This window comes from Caretta caretta, chromosome 5, assembly GCF_965140235.1.
Source record: "Caretta caretta isolate rCarCar2 chromosome 5, rCarCar1.hap1, whole genome shotgun sequence".
NCBI lineage: Eukaryota > Metazoa > Chordata > Testudines > Cheloniidae > Caretta > Caretta caretta.
In genome coordinates this window covers 63,270,473-63,286,112 of record NC_134210.1, presented here as the reverse complement: position 1 = coordinate 63,286,112, position 15,640 = coordinate 63,270,473, and positions in this window count along the sequence as shown.

The window sequence follows — 15,640 nt, the reverse complement described above, 5'->3', positions numbered from 1 at the left end:
TTTTATCTTTGTTTCATTTGAATCAGATGGCTTCCGCCTGTATGATGCCTGCTCACCAGCAGGGATGGGAGATTGTCAATGAGAGCACAGGACAGACAGGATCTCAGTTCTGGTGCCCAGCCCTATCTAGCCCAGAGCAACTATTAAAGGGAAAGACCTTCTGAGGCCCCAAAAATCCTGCCCCGAAACATGCTCAGTAGCTCCATGGAGGTGGCACAGGAACAGTCTGGTCAGCACCAGGAGCTACGAGTGGCTCAAGCATGCTCAACGAGGACAGAATCTTCAAAGCTATCAAGCTCTAGCAAATCTCTACAGAGCAAGTGAAACTGCAGTTTTCCAAAGGCTTAGCCAAATGTGCATGGATTTTCACAGGAACAGTAAAAGGCACATCCTTAATACAGGGCTACTCCCCTGCCAACTATCAAGTCCCTGCTCCAAAGCATGGGGGTTCTAAAGCTGTTCAATTAAAGGTCTAAAACAAACAAACAAACAAAACTTTAACGTGGGCAAAATAACATCTCTTTCCTTAGCCAAATTTCTGGAAACCGCAGAACTGTTTTGGCTGAAATTTTCCAACCTGAGGCAAACATCTAGCATGGAAAGTTTCAGTCAAAACTGTTAAACATTGGCAAAGTTACAAGCAACTGAAAACAGTATCTTGTAGTGGGAAGTTCTGCCTCTCTGTACCTCGGGGGAACACCCTGACCCCCATGTTCATCCTTATAATAGGATGGTGTGGTATCCAATGCAAAAGTTTGTCATGTCAGGTGTCTTTGGAAGGCTCATGATGCACTGAGCGTTGTTGTCATAGTTATAGGTTGTTATAGGTTGTAATTTTATGTGTATAGTTATGAGGCTGAAAATGTGTCCTCATGGCTTAAAACAAGCCCAGGCAAAAACTCTCCAGGAGCAGAGACCCAGGCAAAACTCTCCAGGAGCAGAAGGACAGTTCACACCTCATCAGGGTATGTATGGGATAAACCCAGCCCAGTCTCACAGGAACAAAGGACACTGCCCCAGGCAGCAACAAAAGGATCTGTTGGACTCTCCAGGGAGTCACCCCTCCCTTCCCTTAGTCAGTTTTTGGGACTACAATGAGGTAATACTCACCTGCCTCTGAAGGTGGGGGGGGCGCAAAGCCAAGAGGGAAGAAAAGACATGATAAAAGGGAGAGATGTTTGCCATGCTTTCTCTTCCACCTCCATCTACAAACACCACCACCAAGCGACTGAAGTGCTGATTAAAGGGGAGAGCCTGGCTGAAGGGCAACCAGCCAGCCTGTAGTGAGAAGCATCTAAGTCTGTAAGGGCACTGAAAGTGTTAAGAGCAGCTTAGAATGCATTTTGCTTTTATTTCATTTGACCAATCTGACTTGTTGTGCTTTGACTTATAATCATTTAAAATCTACCTTTGTAGTTAAAAAATTTGTTTGTTTATTCTACCTGAAGTAGGGCATTTATTTTGAAGCATGTCAGAGACTCCCCTCAGAATGACAAGCCTGGTACATATCAATTTCTTTGTTAAATTGACGAACACATATAAGCTTCCAGCATCCAGTGGGCATAACTGGACGCTGCAAGACGGAGGTTCCTAGGGTTGTGTCTGGGACCAGAGATATTGCCTAGTATCAATCAGTTGCACAATCCAAGCAGCAGCTGGCCAAAAGTGCTCACTCACGTAGCTGGAAGCAGCTTACATGCTTGAGGCTGTGCATGAACAGCCCGGGAGCGGTGGTTCTCACAGTGGAGCAGGGTTAGGCTGGCTCCCAGAGCCAGGGATTGGAGTGACCAGTCCAGATAACACCAGGGGAATGTGACAAAGAAGTGTTGGACAACTTTAATAATAGATGATGCTATCAGCCCTGTCTGTAATATCAACATTCTGATAATATTCTGGAGAGTATACACAAATGCTGTAGAAAAGCTTTTTTTTTTTTTTCAAGTCTTTTCCTTAATCTCCAGGCAGTCACTCTTTCACACATCCCTTTCTTTTTGAAACTGTAGATCCTGTCTTTTTAAAAATATTTCTCATAATATACGAGAGAAGGGCTGTTAAAGAATTTGGCTTCTATTTCTATTTGACAGTATAGCCATACTGAAAATATATCTACGGTGTCTTTCTCAGTTTCAGTGACTGTTGGACAGGCTATTTCTCAGAAAAAATGCAAGTTTTTGATACTAACCACCCAATGCTTTTCATTCACATTCAGCATTCTCCATATAAATTATACTGGTGTTTCTAGTGACCAAGAACTGCCAAGTTTGCATATCATACTGTAAATAACCACTGAAACTAGGGAACTGGTTAATTACTTTCATTATTAAAATTTACATATTTTTTCTAGTTTAAATTTGTCTAGCTTCAACTTCTAGTCATTGGTTCATGTTATTCCTTTCTCTGCTGGATTGAAGAGCCCACAATTAAATATTTGTTCCCCATGTGGATATTCAGACTGTTAAGCTAAATAGAGTTCTTTGAGTCTATCCTAAAAGGCAAGTTTTCTAATCCTTTAATCATTCTTATGGGTCTTCTCTAAACTTTCTCCAATTTATCAGCATCCTTCTTGAATTGTTGACAACAGAACTGGACATAATATTCCAGCTGCAGTCACACTAATGCCAAATATAGAAGCAAAATAACCTCTATACTCCTACTCAAGATTCCCCTGTTTATTCATCCAAGGTTTGCCTTAGCCCTTTTGGCCACAGCATTGCACAGGAAGCTCATGTGCAGCTAATTATCTATCATAACCCCCCAGTCTTTTTCAGAGTCACTGCTTCTCAGGACAGAATCCTCCATTCTGCAAGCATGGCCTACATTCTTTGTTCCTCAATGTATACATTCACATTTAGCCATCTAAAAATGCATATTGTTTGCTTGCGCCCAGCTTAGCAAGCGACCTGTGTATTTATGTTCTATGTTCCCACTTACACATTCTAAACACCTGATTTTGCTCTCATTTATGCCATTTTTATGTCTGCATGATTCCACTGATTTCAGTGGACTTACTCTTGCCTTATGGCTGTGTAAGTTCCCACTGGAGTCAATGGAAAGACTTCCTTCAACTTCAGGGTCTTTGGAACAGGACATAAGTCAGTCTAGAATCAGACCCCATGATCTATGAGCTACCCCATGAATAACTGTACACCATACAGTTCATTTCCATATATGTACCACTGTTTTAACCCCAAAGTACCTTCTCTCTACTCCAGATAGTGACTAATCTATACCCAGATGCATGGGGATGGGAATGTGCAAGGAACTCTCTCCCAACATTTGCACAGACTTTATATGAACCAGATGGAGTTGCATTCCCAGCACTCAGTTAAGACTAGAGATGCCTTTTTCCATGCACCCCCTAGGATGCCCCAAAGATGATAGGGAAGGCAGGGAAATTGCCCTGCACCCCTTCCACATCAACCCTCCCAACAGGTCAGGTGAACCCTTGGGAACATCCTATGCTCATTTCATAGAGCTCAAGGAATAGTTATGACTTAAGAATATAAGAGCTGCCATACTGGGTCAGACCATGGTCCACCTTGTCCAGTATCCTGTCTCTGACAGTGGCCCATACCCAAGTCTCAGAGAAAGTGTACAGAACAGGGCAATTTTAGAGAGATCCAACTTGCCTTCTGGCAGTCAGAGGTTTAGGGTCATCCTGAACATGAGGTTGTATCAATTCATGATTTTATAGGACCTCTAATGTATTCCCCCTTGTCTCTTTTCTACAGCTCTAATTTTTTTAATCTCCCCTCGTATGGGAGCCATTCCATACCTTTGATTATCTTTGTTGCCCTTCTCGGAAGCTATTTCTAGTTCCACTATATCCTTTTGGAGATGGGGCAACTGGATGCAGTATTCAAGGTGTGAATGCACCTGGATTTACATAATGGAATTATAATATAGTCTGTTTTATTTTCCATCCCTTTCCTAATAGTTCCTAACACACTGTTAGCCTTTTTGACCGTTGCCGTGCACTGAGCGGAAGTTTTCAGAGAATTATCCACAGTGATGCTAAATCTCTTTCTTGGATGGTAACAGCTAATTTAGACCCCATCATTCTATATGTATAACTGGGATTATTTTTTTCCCCATGTGCATTACTTTTCATTTAGAAATGATGAATTTCATCTGCTATTTTGTTACCCAGTCACCCAGTTTCAAGAAATCCCTCTTGAACAATTTTGTATTGTCTGCAAACTTTGCCATGTCATTGTTCATCCCCTTTTACAGATTATTAATGTATATGTTGAACAGCATAGGTCCTGAGGTATAATACCTCCCTATCTCCCAGTGGCAAGGTGCATCTCCATACAAACCTCTACATGGGACAGTATCTACCAGGAACAATTTGGCCCTAAACATTTGGTGCTCAATGTCATTTCTCCCATTAAATCATGCCAACACTAATTCAGACTGGTCTCTCCACACTAGAATTCACTTTTCATCCACATTTGAGGCCCTTCAAAACTTTCTAGCTGTGCTGTTCAACTCCTTGGATAACTAACTTTACCTCAGTATCTGAGGTATTCAAGGTATTTCCTATGGTAAATATAGGGAAGAGCAAAGGAATGCTGCATATACTGAGATAACTTCATGTATTTAGCTTAGGTGAAACTGGCAAGTTTATAGTTTAGTTTTATATACAGCAGTCTATTTTCTCCAGTGTGTGAGCCAAACAAGGAGAAGTATTAAATCCCATTGGTGGATCCATTGCTATGAAAGAGTATGTAGCACTCCTGTTTTCTAGAACACAAAGTCATCTAGGAATTGGACTGCTGGTTGTTCAATGTGTTTTTAGCTGGGATCATATACCAAATAACAGTTCGCTCGGGTCTTTATGGGGGAGTGGGTTGTTAGATCCAAGAACCTTGGTTACTGAACCAAAATACTGTCATGGGAAAAACACCTGCTTACATAATCAGGGTGAAAATCTTTGTGAGCATTAAAACAAGCCTGAACACTTGCATCTCTCTAAAACACACAGTAAGGCCCAAACTGAGGGGAGGGACTAAAAAAACAAGCAAGGTAAATTGTTTTTCACACTTTAATATTTAAAATGGCTACATTTCCAACTTTGACACCTTAATATTGCTAATATATTAGTGCAACATATGGTCATTAATAAATGACAATAGTACCTCTAACCTCCCTCCCCCACCACTGCCAACTTTAAAAATAAATTCAATCAATTTTGGGCAAAATATCAGAACAGGATCAGTCACTGTTTCAGAATTAAGCAATAAAGTGCTCACAGGCCTAGAGTTAATTAAAGCCAACATTCAACAGTGTTACCTCACTCAGTTGAAAGTTAGCATGAGGGAACCTGGGCCAACTGTCATCTTCTTATCAGGTTTCCTTTTGGCAACATTTTGTCCTCCTTCGGGTCTGATCCAAAGCCAACTGAGGCCAATGGAAAGACTCCTAGTGACTTCAGTGGCCTTTGGATCAGCCCCTTTGTAGTGTCTATGGAAGTACCAATGAACTCCATTTATCCTGACAAAACAGAATTTGCAGAAGTGGGAATTCCAAGGAGAGAGATCATTTCAGCATGCCTCGTTTCAATCACTAGCATATGCCCAACTAAGTGGTAATGCCCACCAACATGTCTGAAGGGTGAATATTAGAGCTCAGGGGGCTATCGTTAATCTGAACTGCAAGTAGCTGACAGCTTTTTATTTGGCTGCTGCCATGTTGTGGGTTTTAACTAAAGCCCAGTCTGGCAGTAGCCAAATTAAATCTGTACACTCCTGCATAACCTTTCTCCTATTAGTCATGTCATTGGTATTTGCTCCAAGTGGATTTTTTATTCTGAATCCATAGAAAGAGTCCCTGAACCATTTACCCAGGATGTCTGCAGAAATTTCTAATGCATTTGTGCTAGCTTTGAAGTCAGCTAAAGGAGATTTTACACTACAAAACCGGCTCATGTCAAGTCATCTCAAATGGCACAGAGCTGTGAAGCACTCCTCTCTCTCTTTCATTTTTAAAGACAGTGCAGATGACATGCCCTCACTTAAAAAGAGTTCTTTCCTGGCAGCTGCTCCTTTTAATTTCAGTATATATTACCAGGAGAATAGTCTGAGAGGGAAAAAATTCTTTTTGACAAAGCCTTTGACGTCCGACTCCTCAGGGTTCTCTGACTCCTTGAGCTTTGTACTATGGCATTACCATCCTAGGCATGTGTATCTTCCTCTGAGCTCCTAGGGCAATGAGTGTCATAGAAAACAAAAAGTATCAGGGAATGCAGTGAAAATTCACCACAGTAGCATCTATGATAAAAACTATAAGGCATATGGTTCATTAGTATCTGGAGAAAGCTGGATCTTCCATTTTACTGGATAATGACACTATTTATATTCACGACAAGTATCTGCTCAAGATCTAAAGCTTGATCAGCCCTTCCTGACCCAAATCACTCCCCTCCTTCCCTCAGACACATACATTGCTGTTCTTTAACAAAGACTGTCAATAACATTGAGATGGAAGTTTGCCATTAAACATGATACATTGGCAAACAAAAATGTCATGGATAATCAGCAAAGTCATCCTGGGTAAGTTAGTAGGAGGCTATTATTGCAGAACTCAGTTCCAAAATCAGGGGCATAGACAATGTGTGTCTGCATGGGGGAGGGAAACAGGGCTGCCACAGACAGAAGGTCAGGTTGAAATAATTAACACTCTTCAAATTAAAGCCAAGGTGTTAAGTAAAAACAGAGAAACAGAACAAAAAAAATATTGACTGAGCTAGTTCGGAAAAAATTCCGGCACCTGGGTCATCCTTGCAGGCTTGTAATAGCACAATTACAGTCCTGTAGTCTTAAAATCCCATCTGCCTGCAGGGAGGGAGTCTGTTTTTAGAGGTACTTGGTGTTATTCCTTAGATATAGATGGGAAGGCAGGAAAATCTCAAAAGGATATGGGGAATTTCTGAAAGCTTCCTGAATGTATATGTCAGAGACAGATCCAAATCAGAATCCCTGAACTTTCCTACCTACCCCCTTCAAACTTTGGGCAAGTTTGGCTCCAGATCTGAATTATGCAGCTTGGGCATATATCTATTACCCAGGACTCAAACTTGATGATTTGGGTCCCAGACTCGCTTGTGGGCAGGCAAAGGCTAGTTGTGTTCTGGAGTGAGCCCCTTGTCCTTGGGGGAGGGAATACATTGCATTCCTCTGTGGCAACCCCTCAGATAATCTTCAGAGTGGAATTGACAGGTTCTGGAAGTTAAGAGCTTCATGCAAAAAACTTCACTGATGATGCAGTTTGCTGTGCACAACAAATTTTATTGGTCCTGCTGAAAAACCCAGGAACAATGCTGCATATTCTTGAGCACCAGCTACAGATACATTACCTAATAACTAACTACAAGAGATCTCGCTTTCATAGAAGGCACCCTTGTAACAAAAAAGTTATTGTATTCTGTCCTCCTCAGGCACAGAGATGGCTATTTTAGTGCTGGAGCTTTGACAATGTGCATTTGGGAAGGAGTGAAAGAGAATCAGTAAAAATCTGTTGGGAGACCCTGTCCTGTTCTGTCCTTGAGAGAGTCTGCTTAACAACGAAATGGCTCTTTTCCAGCTCTACCTACTATGATCCTGAAGCTGCCAATACAATGCCAAATACATTGTAAATATGTATTTAAACTAATGGTAACTTTCCTCACTCTGATTATAGTCAGCCGAAAGCCTCTTGTCTTTGTTCTGAGTGAATGTGGTGTAGCAGACCCATGAATCTGTAACACCCATAGGTTTGAAATAAAACTGTAACCCCGGGGCAAAGTCCCGGAGATAAAAAAATTCATTAGTATAGGCTAAAGTGGCACAGAGTTGCCACAAGTTCCCTTCTGCTGAGGATCCTGAAGAGGGCCACGGTTGCCCCACAAAAGAGGTAGGAGAGGCTGTGGGCTCTAGCCACGATGACTGGCAATACACCAGTTTAGGAGCCTCCGCCAGCAGGTCTTCTGTAGAGGGTCCCATCAATTATTAAAGTTGCTTTCTCCTAACAGAAACCAGGAGGTAAGGCAAACAGCTATATTAGCACCTGGCCTCTGAGGAACGAATCCTTCTTGAGTCTCAGGAGGCCCTGCTTGCCCAATTAAATGTCCTTTACATCTCCTTTAATACATTCACTGAATCTAAGCTCTCTCTCCAGTCTATGGTCTATACCAAACTTCCCTAGTGTTTAACTGACAGTTACACTGTTTCCAGGCTAACTGCACCTCCTGGTCTCTTCAAGAGCACCCTTTCCTCTCAGGTTTCAGGCCTCAAGCAGTAACCTGGCTCAAGATAGAATCATAAGATTCTCCGACTCTCAGACTGGCCAATCGCTACAGTCCTCTACAATCAACCATAATTTGTCTCTGCAGGTCTGACTTATGTCCAGGGCCTGCCATTCTGTTCTCTCCAGGAACAATGACAGTGGAACCCAGTGACTAAACAGCCTCCTAGAAAGCAAAGTAATGTTTATTTAGAACAAAAGCATTTCAAAGACCATAGGTCTTAAAACAATAAAACAAACTGTGTGAATGCCTGATTTTATGTTCCCAAAGGCTTATCATTCCCCAGACCTTGGAATGTTCAACTCCTGTACACTCTCTCAGTCCAGTCTCTCCCTGTATCAACCTAGCTCCCTTGCTAGCTTCTGATAACTTATCCCCCTTCTTCTCCCAAGAAAGGGGTTTTTTAAACTGGTTATTGTTCTTTTGATCTCCTGGCTCCTAGCTTTGACAAAACAAGGTTTGCAACTTGTTGGAGATAGGATCCCTAAAGCTAATAGCTTGCCCCATTGTTGTTCACATGTATACCTGGATGTTCTCATCTGGGATGCCACTGGGTTGCCTTCCTGTTTGTTTTCCCCACAGGACCTTATAGATCAATGCATTCACACAGGAAAGTCTTATGTAACCCAATATTCAGTAACTTGACCTCACTGACTAGGTTACATAATATGTTCATAAAATTATTATATAGCACCACTACATCCATTCCAACATCATCATGGTTAGCTTCGTTTTTAAAAGACTAAAATTGTCAGCAAGTGTTGCAATTACAATGTTGCCATTAAATTTGGGTTTTTTTACAGCTCAGAGAGAAATCAAATTAGGACTCCTAGGCCTGATTCTGATCTCGAACTAACTTGACACTGGTGTAACTCCATTAGAGATCATTTGTAATTACACCAATGTAAATGAAATAAGAATCAGCCACTCCTGCAACTACAGCTGATTAGAATTTGTTACCGATATATTAAAAAAACCCTTCATACTAACAATGACAAATTATTCACAGATAATTAGAGCACAATTTTAAAACATGCTTAGAAACACTTGGCTTCTCTGTTCAAACTAGAATAAAACAAACCTGCAAATTATTGTACTCCATGTCTTGCCAAATAGCATTTATGGACCCAGCCATCTGCAAAGTTTTCATAGGAACTGAGCAAAAGCACAAATAGGCAGACATAAGTCTTTTGAGATGCCATCTGAACACTAAAGAACATACCCAAGTTTAAATAATAATAACAACTTAAACTATCTTCATTAGATGTATTAGACCAGATAGAAAGGTATCTGGCCTAATACTAAGTTTTATATAGCAGTTCACTAGTGGGATACATCACAGAAATAAGGTCTGTCAGATAAAATGAGTGACTGCATTTCAAGAGTGAGAGTTTTCTGATTGCCTGAGAAACAAAAACATTTGTTAGAGCTAATTTTGAGAACATAATTGCTACAGCTGCCCTCACTCTTTCACTTTCTGGGCCAGATCGGAATCTCAGTTACAGTAGTGCAAACCCAGGGTTACTCCGGATTTACACTAGTGTAACAGAATGATACCTTTCCTGTCCATTCAATAGAACTATTCACATGCTTAAAAGTTAAACATACATAAGAAACAGCAACAGATGCAAATTTTAATATGTTATCCTTTGACCAACCCTATTTCCCCAACTTCTGCCAACCAAACACAGGATAAAATTTCAAAAACAATGTTAAAACAGTACTCAAACAACAGCTGAGATTACAACTAGTCATATTTGCAATCTCATTCAAATAGAGATGAGGGGGGAGAAAATCAACAAACATTTTAACTAGAACATAGCAAAGATAACCTGTATTGATGTCACTTTTGAATCTATTACACAGAAGAGGTACAGGGAGTGCATCATTTTTATGGGCCTTTATCATTCAGGACCTTGGGAGAGCTTAAAGACTTTTCTTATATAAAGAAGTGCCTTCACAATAGGTTATAACAAACAATTAAAAACTACACATTGTCTGTAGTTCCTTTTAACCCAATTATCCCCAGGCACTGAACAAGAGGATAAAAGTATAAAATCACCAATACATTGGTGAGAGTACACCAATACCATGGTATTTCTACTATATTCTGCTAGATCAAACTGGTAAGAATTTAAGCCTGGATTTTAAGACTGAAATCATTCTAGAATGCACATTTTTAAAAATTATGTCTGATTGAGGAAAAGGTACAGGACAATACCTCCAATCCACATGGGTTGATTTTACAGCACAGGGTATAAAAAGAGAAGGTATGATTAATCACTTCTGTACTCTCAATCTGCACAGATTGAAATGCAAGACTGTTATTTTCATCAGGTAGCTTTTAAAACTCGCCTCGCACACATCTAGATGGCTACTCAAGGTACAGGGCAAAGGGGAATCTGGAACAGGGTGTTTTTAACAAAGATAACTATTACAAGCATTGATTTATTCCTTGAACTTTTATGAACACATGAAGAGACTATATTTTTCTTTTTATCTGTTTACAAGAAAAACCTGATTAGGATCTAATCTAGCACCATTTCTAAAACAGCTATCACCATAGCATCTAAGTGATATGAACCTCAAAAGCTGGCTTTACACAACTTTATTCTGTAGGCGTATACAACATGAAGATCTTTGAGTTAAACATGAGCTAAGTGAAAACTGATTCCAGCAAAAACCCCAACCTCAACCACATAACAAGAGGAAATTGCAAAAACCACTAACAAAAATTCCAGTGGACTTTCCCAAGGCTGCACATGCTGGAAATCAAAGGATACTTTCCAAAGGCTGGCAGGTGAAGTCAATGAGTGGTATGAATGGAGCCCCCACACTGAAGTGACCACATAACTTTATAAAAACAATTGCACTGGTTTTTCAATATAGTCCACCCCTTGAGTGCTGCCTATTTCCCTCCATAGTTGTTGCTATTATGATGTCACACAACCTCTGGATGTGTTGGCAAAAAATGTCACTTTCTATAGCTACCACCAAAGTTATTCCATTAGACAGCCAGCAGAAGAGAATTCTAAAATTGCCTTATATTTGCATGTCACCTGCTCCTATTATGGAGCAGCATAAAGCGGCCACAGTGGGTCCAAGTTTCTGGCTGATAGTCCCTACCCAATAGCCCTTACAATCTCTGCATTAGGAAAGTGGAAGGTTAGACTATAACCTTGTGGATACTTTGATTAGCAATGTGTGCATCTTGAATGTTTTGTCATTTCCCTCCTTCTCCTGTTAAATATTGTTACAAGACTACAATGATTACACTGCTCCCAGAAACCCATTCTCATCTCCCCATGGCCCAAGGATCACAGGTGAAATCCTGGCCAAGTCACTAGTAGTTCTGGCATTCAGTGTGGCCAGGATTTCACCCCAGGTGCCCAAATCACCCAAACCTAGTTTTCCAGTGTAGCAAGACGAGCACGCCTTTAAACAGAACAAATAAAACCATCTATTTGTAATTCTCTCAATTTACTCTTAGCCTTGGGAGACAGATGTCTCTATGAGGCAAGGACTATGTGTTATTGTGTGATTGACCTATCAGAACTCCCATTTGCCACTCCATATGAATGGTTATATTGTTTTGTTCAGATAGCTTTTAGCTGGAAATGTCATTAAAAACCAGAAGCTTTCTGCTTTCCTGATGTTAGTTTTACTTTGATCTCAGAATCCCAACATTCCACGTAATCCCACTAAAAATTAAATGATAGAAAGATTAAATTCAATGCATGGTATTAAATGAACCTTTCCTTAGCCATCTTGTTTCATGGCATTTATCTTTGTGTAATACAGAGGTACATGTAAAATTCCAAAATATTGTAAGTGGTGATGCTGAGATTGGAAAATGTTGTTCTGCAACTGTACTTGCAGTTTTAGTAACTTGGTAGAAAATACCTTGAAGTGTAACATGTATGCCCATAAATAATAATCCATATTAAAATGTTTTAGCATAGTTTAGGTTTGTACACAGTACATATCATGTATTGTACACTTATATGTGGATGGCTGTAAAGACTGGTTTTCATGCTGTCGAAGAAGAGAGCTGTACAGACAGACTTTGATGGTTTAAAACGATAATTGAATTTACAGGAAGAGAAAGATATCAGCTGTTTTGATAGCTAAAATCTAATGTGGATGATAGAGACACTGCATGACTCTGAGGATTTATCACCTCTAGGTCTCTGATTCACACCCAGCTAAGGTCAATAATAAGTTGCAATTGAAACACATTATCATCATAATTCGTAGTGGGAAGGTGTTCCTAGTACAAAACCCACCATTATAATCAGAGCTATCCTTAGCAATGGAAATTAGATGCTTTCTGCATGGGCCACTGATACTGAAATACTATGTAACATCTAGAGTTGATTGCTACGGGTCAGGGTTCAGGTGGAGGCAGTTGGCTATCGAGAAGAAGCTTATGAAATCATTAAACATTCTGTATCTGTTGCATGCTTCATTCTTCAGAGCCAAGAGCCTGGCACCTTTCAAACATAAAAGTTCCCTCATTCACTTTGAAAAAGAACATCTGATTTCATTACAGGCTACTGCACCTCTATTTCTATTCTAGCTGTGGCAGTCTTTCTAGCCCTTTAAGTTTAAACGCTCACTACTATCACCCTAAGCTTTAGGACTAAATAGCTACCCAGTTACGTTTTGCCAAGGTCACCAACTTTGTGGGACTGAGTCTGCTTTCAGGCATAACATTGGTGTCAACCCTTTGACATCAACAACACTAGTCCACATTTAGAGTGGTGTAAGGAGGACATGGCTTCATTTAAAGGAGGACTTACTGAGCTTTCCCATTTTGTTAAAACATCTTTGTTTCATACAAGGAGAGAAGGGACAATATCAGCTCACAGTTATCCTATTGCCTTGCTCTTTTCAGATTTGTTTAACATTAGGGTGTCCAATTCCCTTAATTTGGCCTCATTTTCATGCTCAAGTTTCCTTGTTAAAAAAGTACACAAGCAAATGAGACTATACAGCATAGAAATATCTACAAAAACGTGCGCTTTCATCATCTCTTCATCCCTACCTTTGAAAATGTAAGCTACCAGTGAAATGTACATTTTGGGTTTCTCTCGGTAACCAAAAGGGATATAATTATTGAAATCATATCACCATCTTTTACTTTCTATGCAAATTATAAATCCAATCTTTTGTAAATTGATTTACCGTGCAACATATATTAGTAGCAAGAATAACCACGTTATTTTGTGGATGGGAAAGGGAAGAGATTAAATCAACTGCATTGTTTAATTACTCACAAAATCTAAGGAAATGAAAAGATAAACCATCTCCATGGTACCATGTAATCACTTTGGTTCTAAACACATTAATGAAAGATGGTAAGATGTCATAGAATATCAGGGTTGGAAGGGACCTCAGGAGGTCATCTAGTCCAACCCCCAAAACTAAACAATTCCTGTCAACAATGGATCTGTAACTTCTCCTTTCTGGGACAACAAATCTACAATAGACAGATGTTACATGGAAATTAAGGCACACTAAAACCAAGAATTGGGGGAAAGCTTTGAATGGCAGATCAACAAACTGCTCCTTCAAAAAGAAACCTTGTAAGGAAATAAAGTAGGCCCAGACTTAATTTGTCATTAAACTAAATATGTTGCCAGTTTTTAATGATTCCCAAGGCAGAGCTAAATGAAGAGATGTCAATTTAATATAAAACAAAACAAAAAAACCACACACACACACACACACACACACACACCATACAGTGGCAGTGCTGGAAAACTTGCCAGTCTTACCTGAGACAGGCAGCTATGGACACCGCAGTATCTGCAGAATTGCCTTTTACTTGTCTTTTCCTACAGGAAATAAATTGAATAATGAAAATATTAAGGGTAACTAACTACAGTTTGCATTTCATTATCTCAGGCAATTACCAAGGTTTAGTATCACCTCTAAAACGGACACCTCTAAAAGTTAGCACCTTCTGTGCATAGCTGGTAACATTAATCTAGGTGCAGAGGGTTGATAACAAACAGGTCTGTATCATTTAGTCCTGATGTAAGGATACACCAGATGAAGGGGCTGGAGGAGGACTGCCATGCAAGAAGACCTCTGAACCACTACATGCTGCGGAGGCAGCCCCTGTGCCAGCAGACATGGGACCTGTAGCCCCACAACTCCTATTTAGAGGATGCATAAGGGCAGCATATACAATAGGCTTGAACAGATGCTGTGGACAAGGCTGTGTTACAGCTCCACATCCCAACAGTGGATCGTAGAGCAACGCAGGGAGAAGGATAAATTCCATCCTCCCCCAAACCCAGACTTGTAGTTCACCATACAAAGATGGATTACTCGGGCTTTGTTCAGAGAGCGTGAATTGCACCCTCTGCGTGTTTGTATGCACTGATATGAGCAGTATAATATTATTGTGTGTCCCTTGTGTATTATTAGATTGGAAATACTATACAAGCAAAGCTGAGAGGTTCTAACATCCCAGGGGTGCACATAAAAACACTCCTATTACTAGCACTCTAAAAGTGCTGCAAACAACACAAAGAAAATTTGCTTAGAATTTAATTTTACAGACCTTTATATTCCTCTCAAAAGTTGATAGCTTCACACGTGCATAAAAATAAATCCTCTGATCACTGAACATGCTTCAGTGCCATAAAAAAAAAAAAACCATAAGCAGAGATGGGAGGACCCAACTCAAATCCTTTGAGCATTTCATGAGAATCTAGTTTTTCAAGCCTTTTAGAATAATGTAGGCTTTATATTCATTAGAGAGCGGGGAACAAGAGACTCAGAGAGGTGAGGGAATTGCCTGTAGAATACATGCAGCTCAAGAACGGTAAGAGATAGCATGTTTTAAAAATCTAGATCTATAAGATTCTTAAGAGCCAAATCCTGATCCTCGATTCCATGCCAGAAAGATGCAAGGTGTCCTCTACCTTTTCAGCATTTTTGTTCTAGTTTTCATCGTTTTTAAGAGACCTAGTCTGAATATCATGGTCCTAATTCACCCTTTGTAACTTCACTGGAGTTATGCTATGGAGGAATTTGACCGGTGTTTCATGGGAAACAGTTTGTTTCATTTTATTATTTGTATTATCATAGTGCCAAGGACTCCCAGTCATGGCCGAGGACCCTAGTAAATATTTTGATTCTTACAGAATGCTTTATAATTCTGATCTGGTAACTCCAACTTCAGACTGACAATCACTAATACAGGGGTGACAGCAAATACTTTCTATATCATATTTTATATAATATTAATGACATCCAGAAACACCTGCCAACAATTAGAAAACTTAGTATGAATTGGCTAAATTTGTTCTACATATAGTTGTCTTCCTTACTGACAGCTGA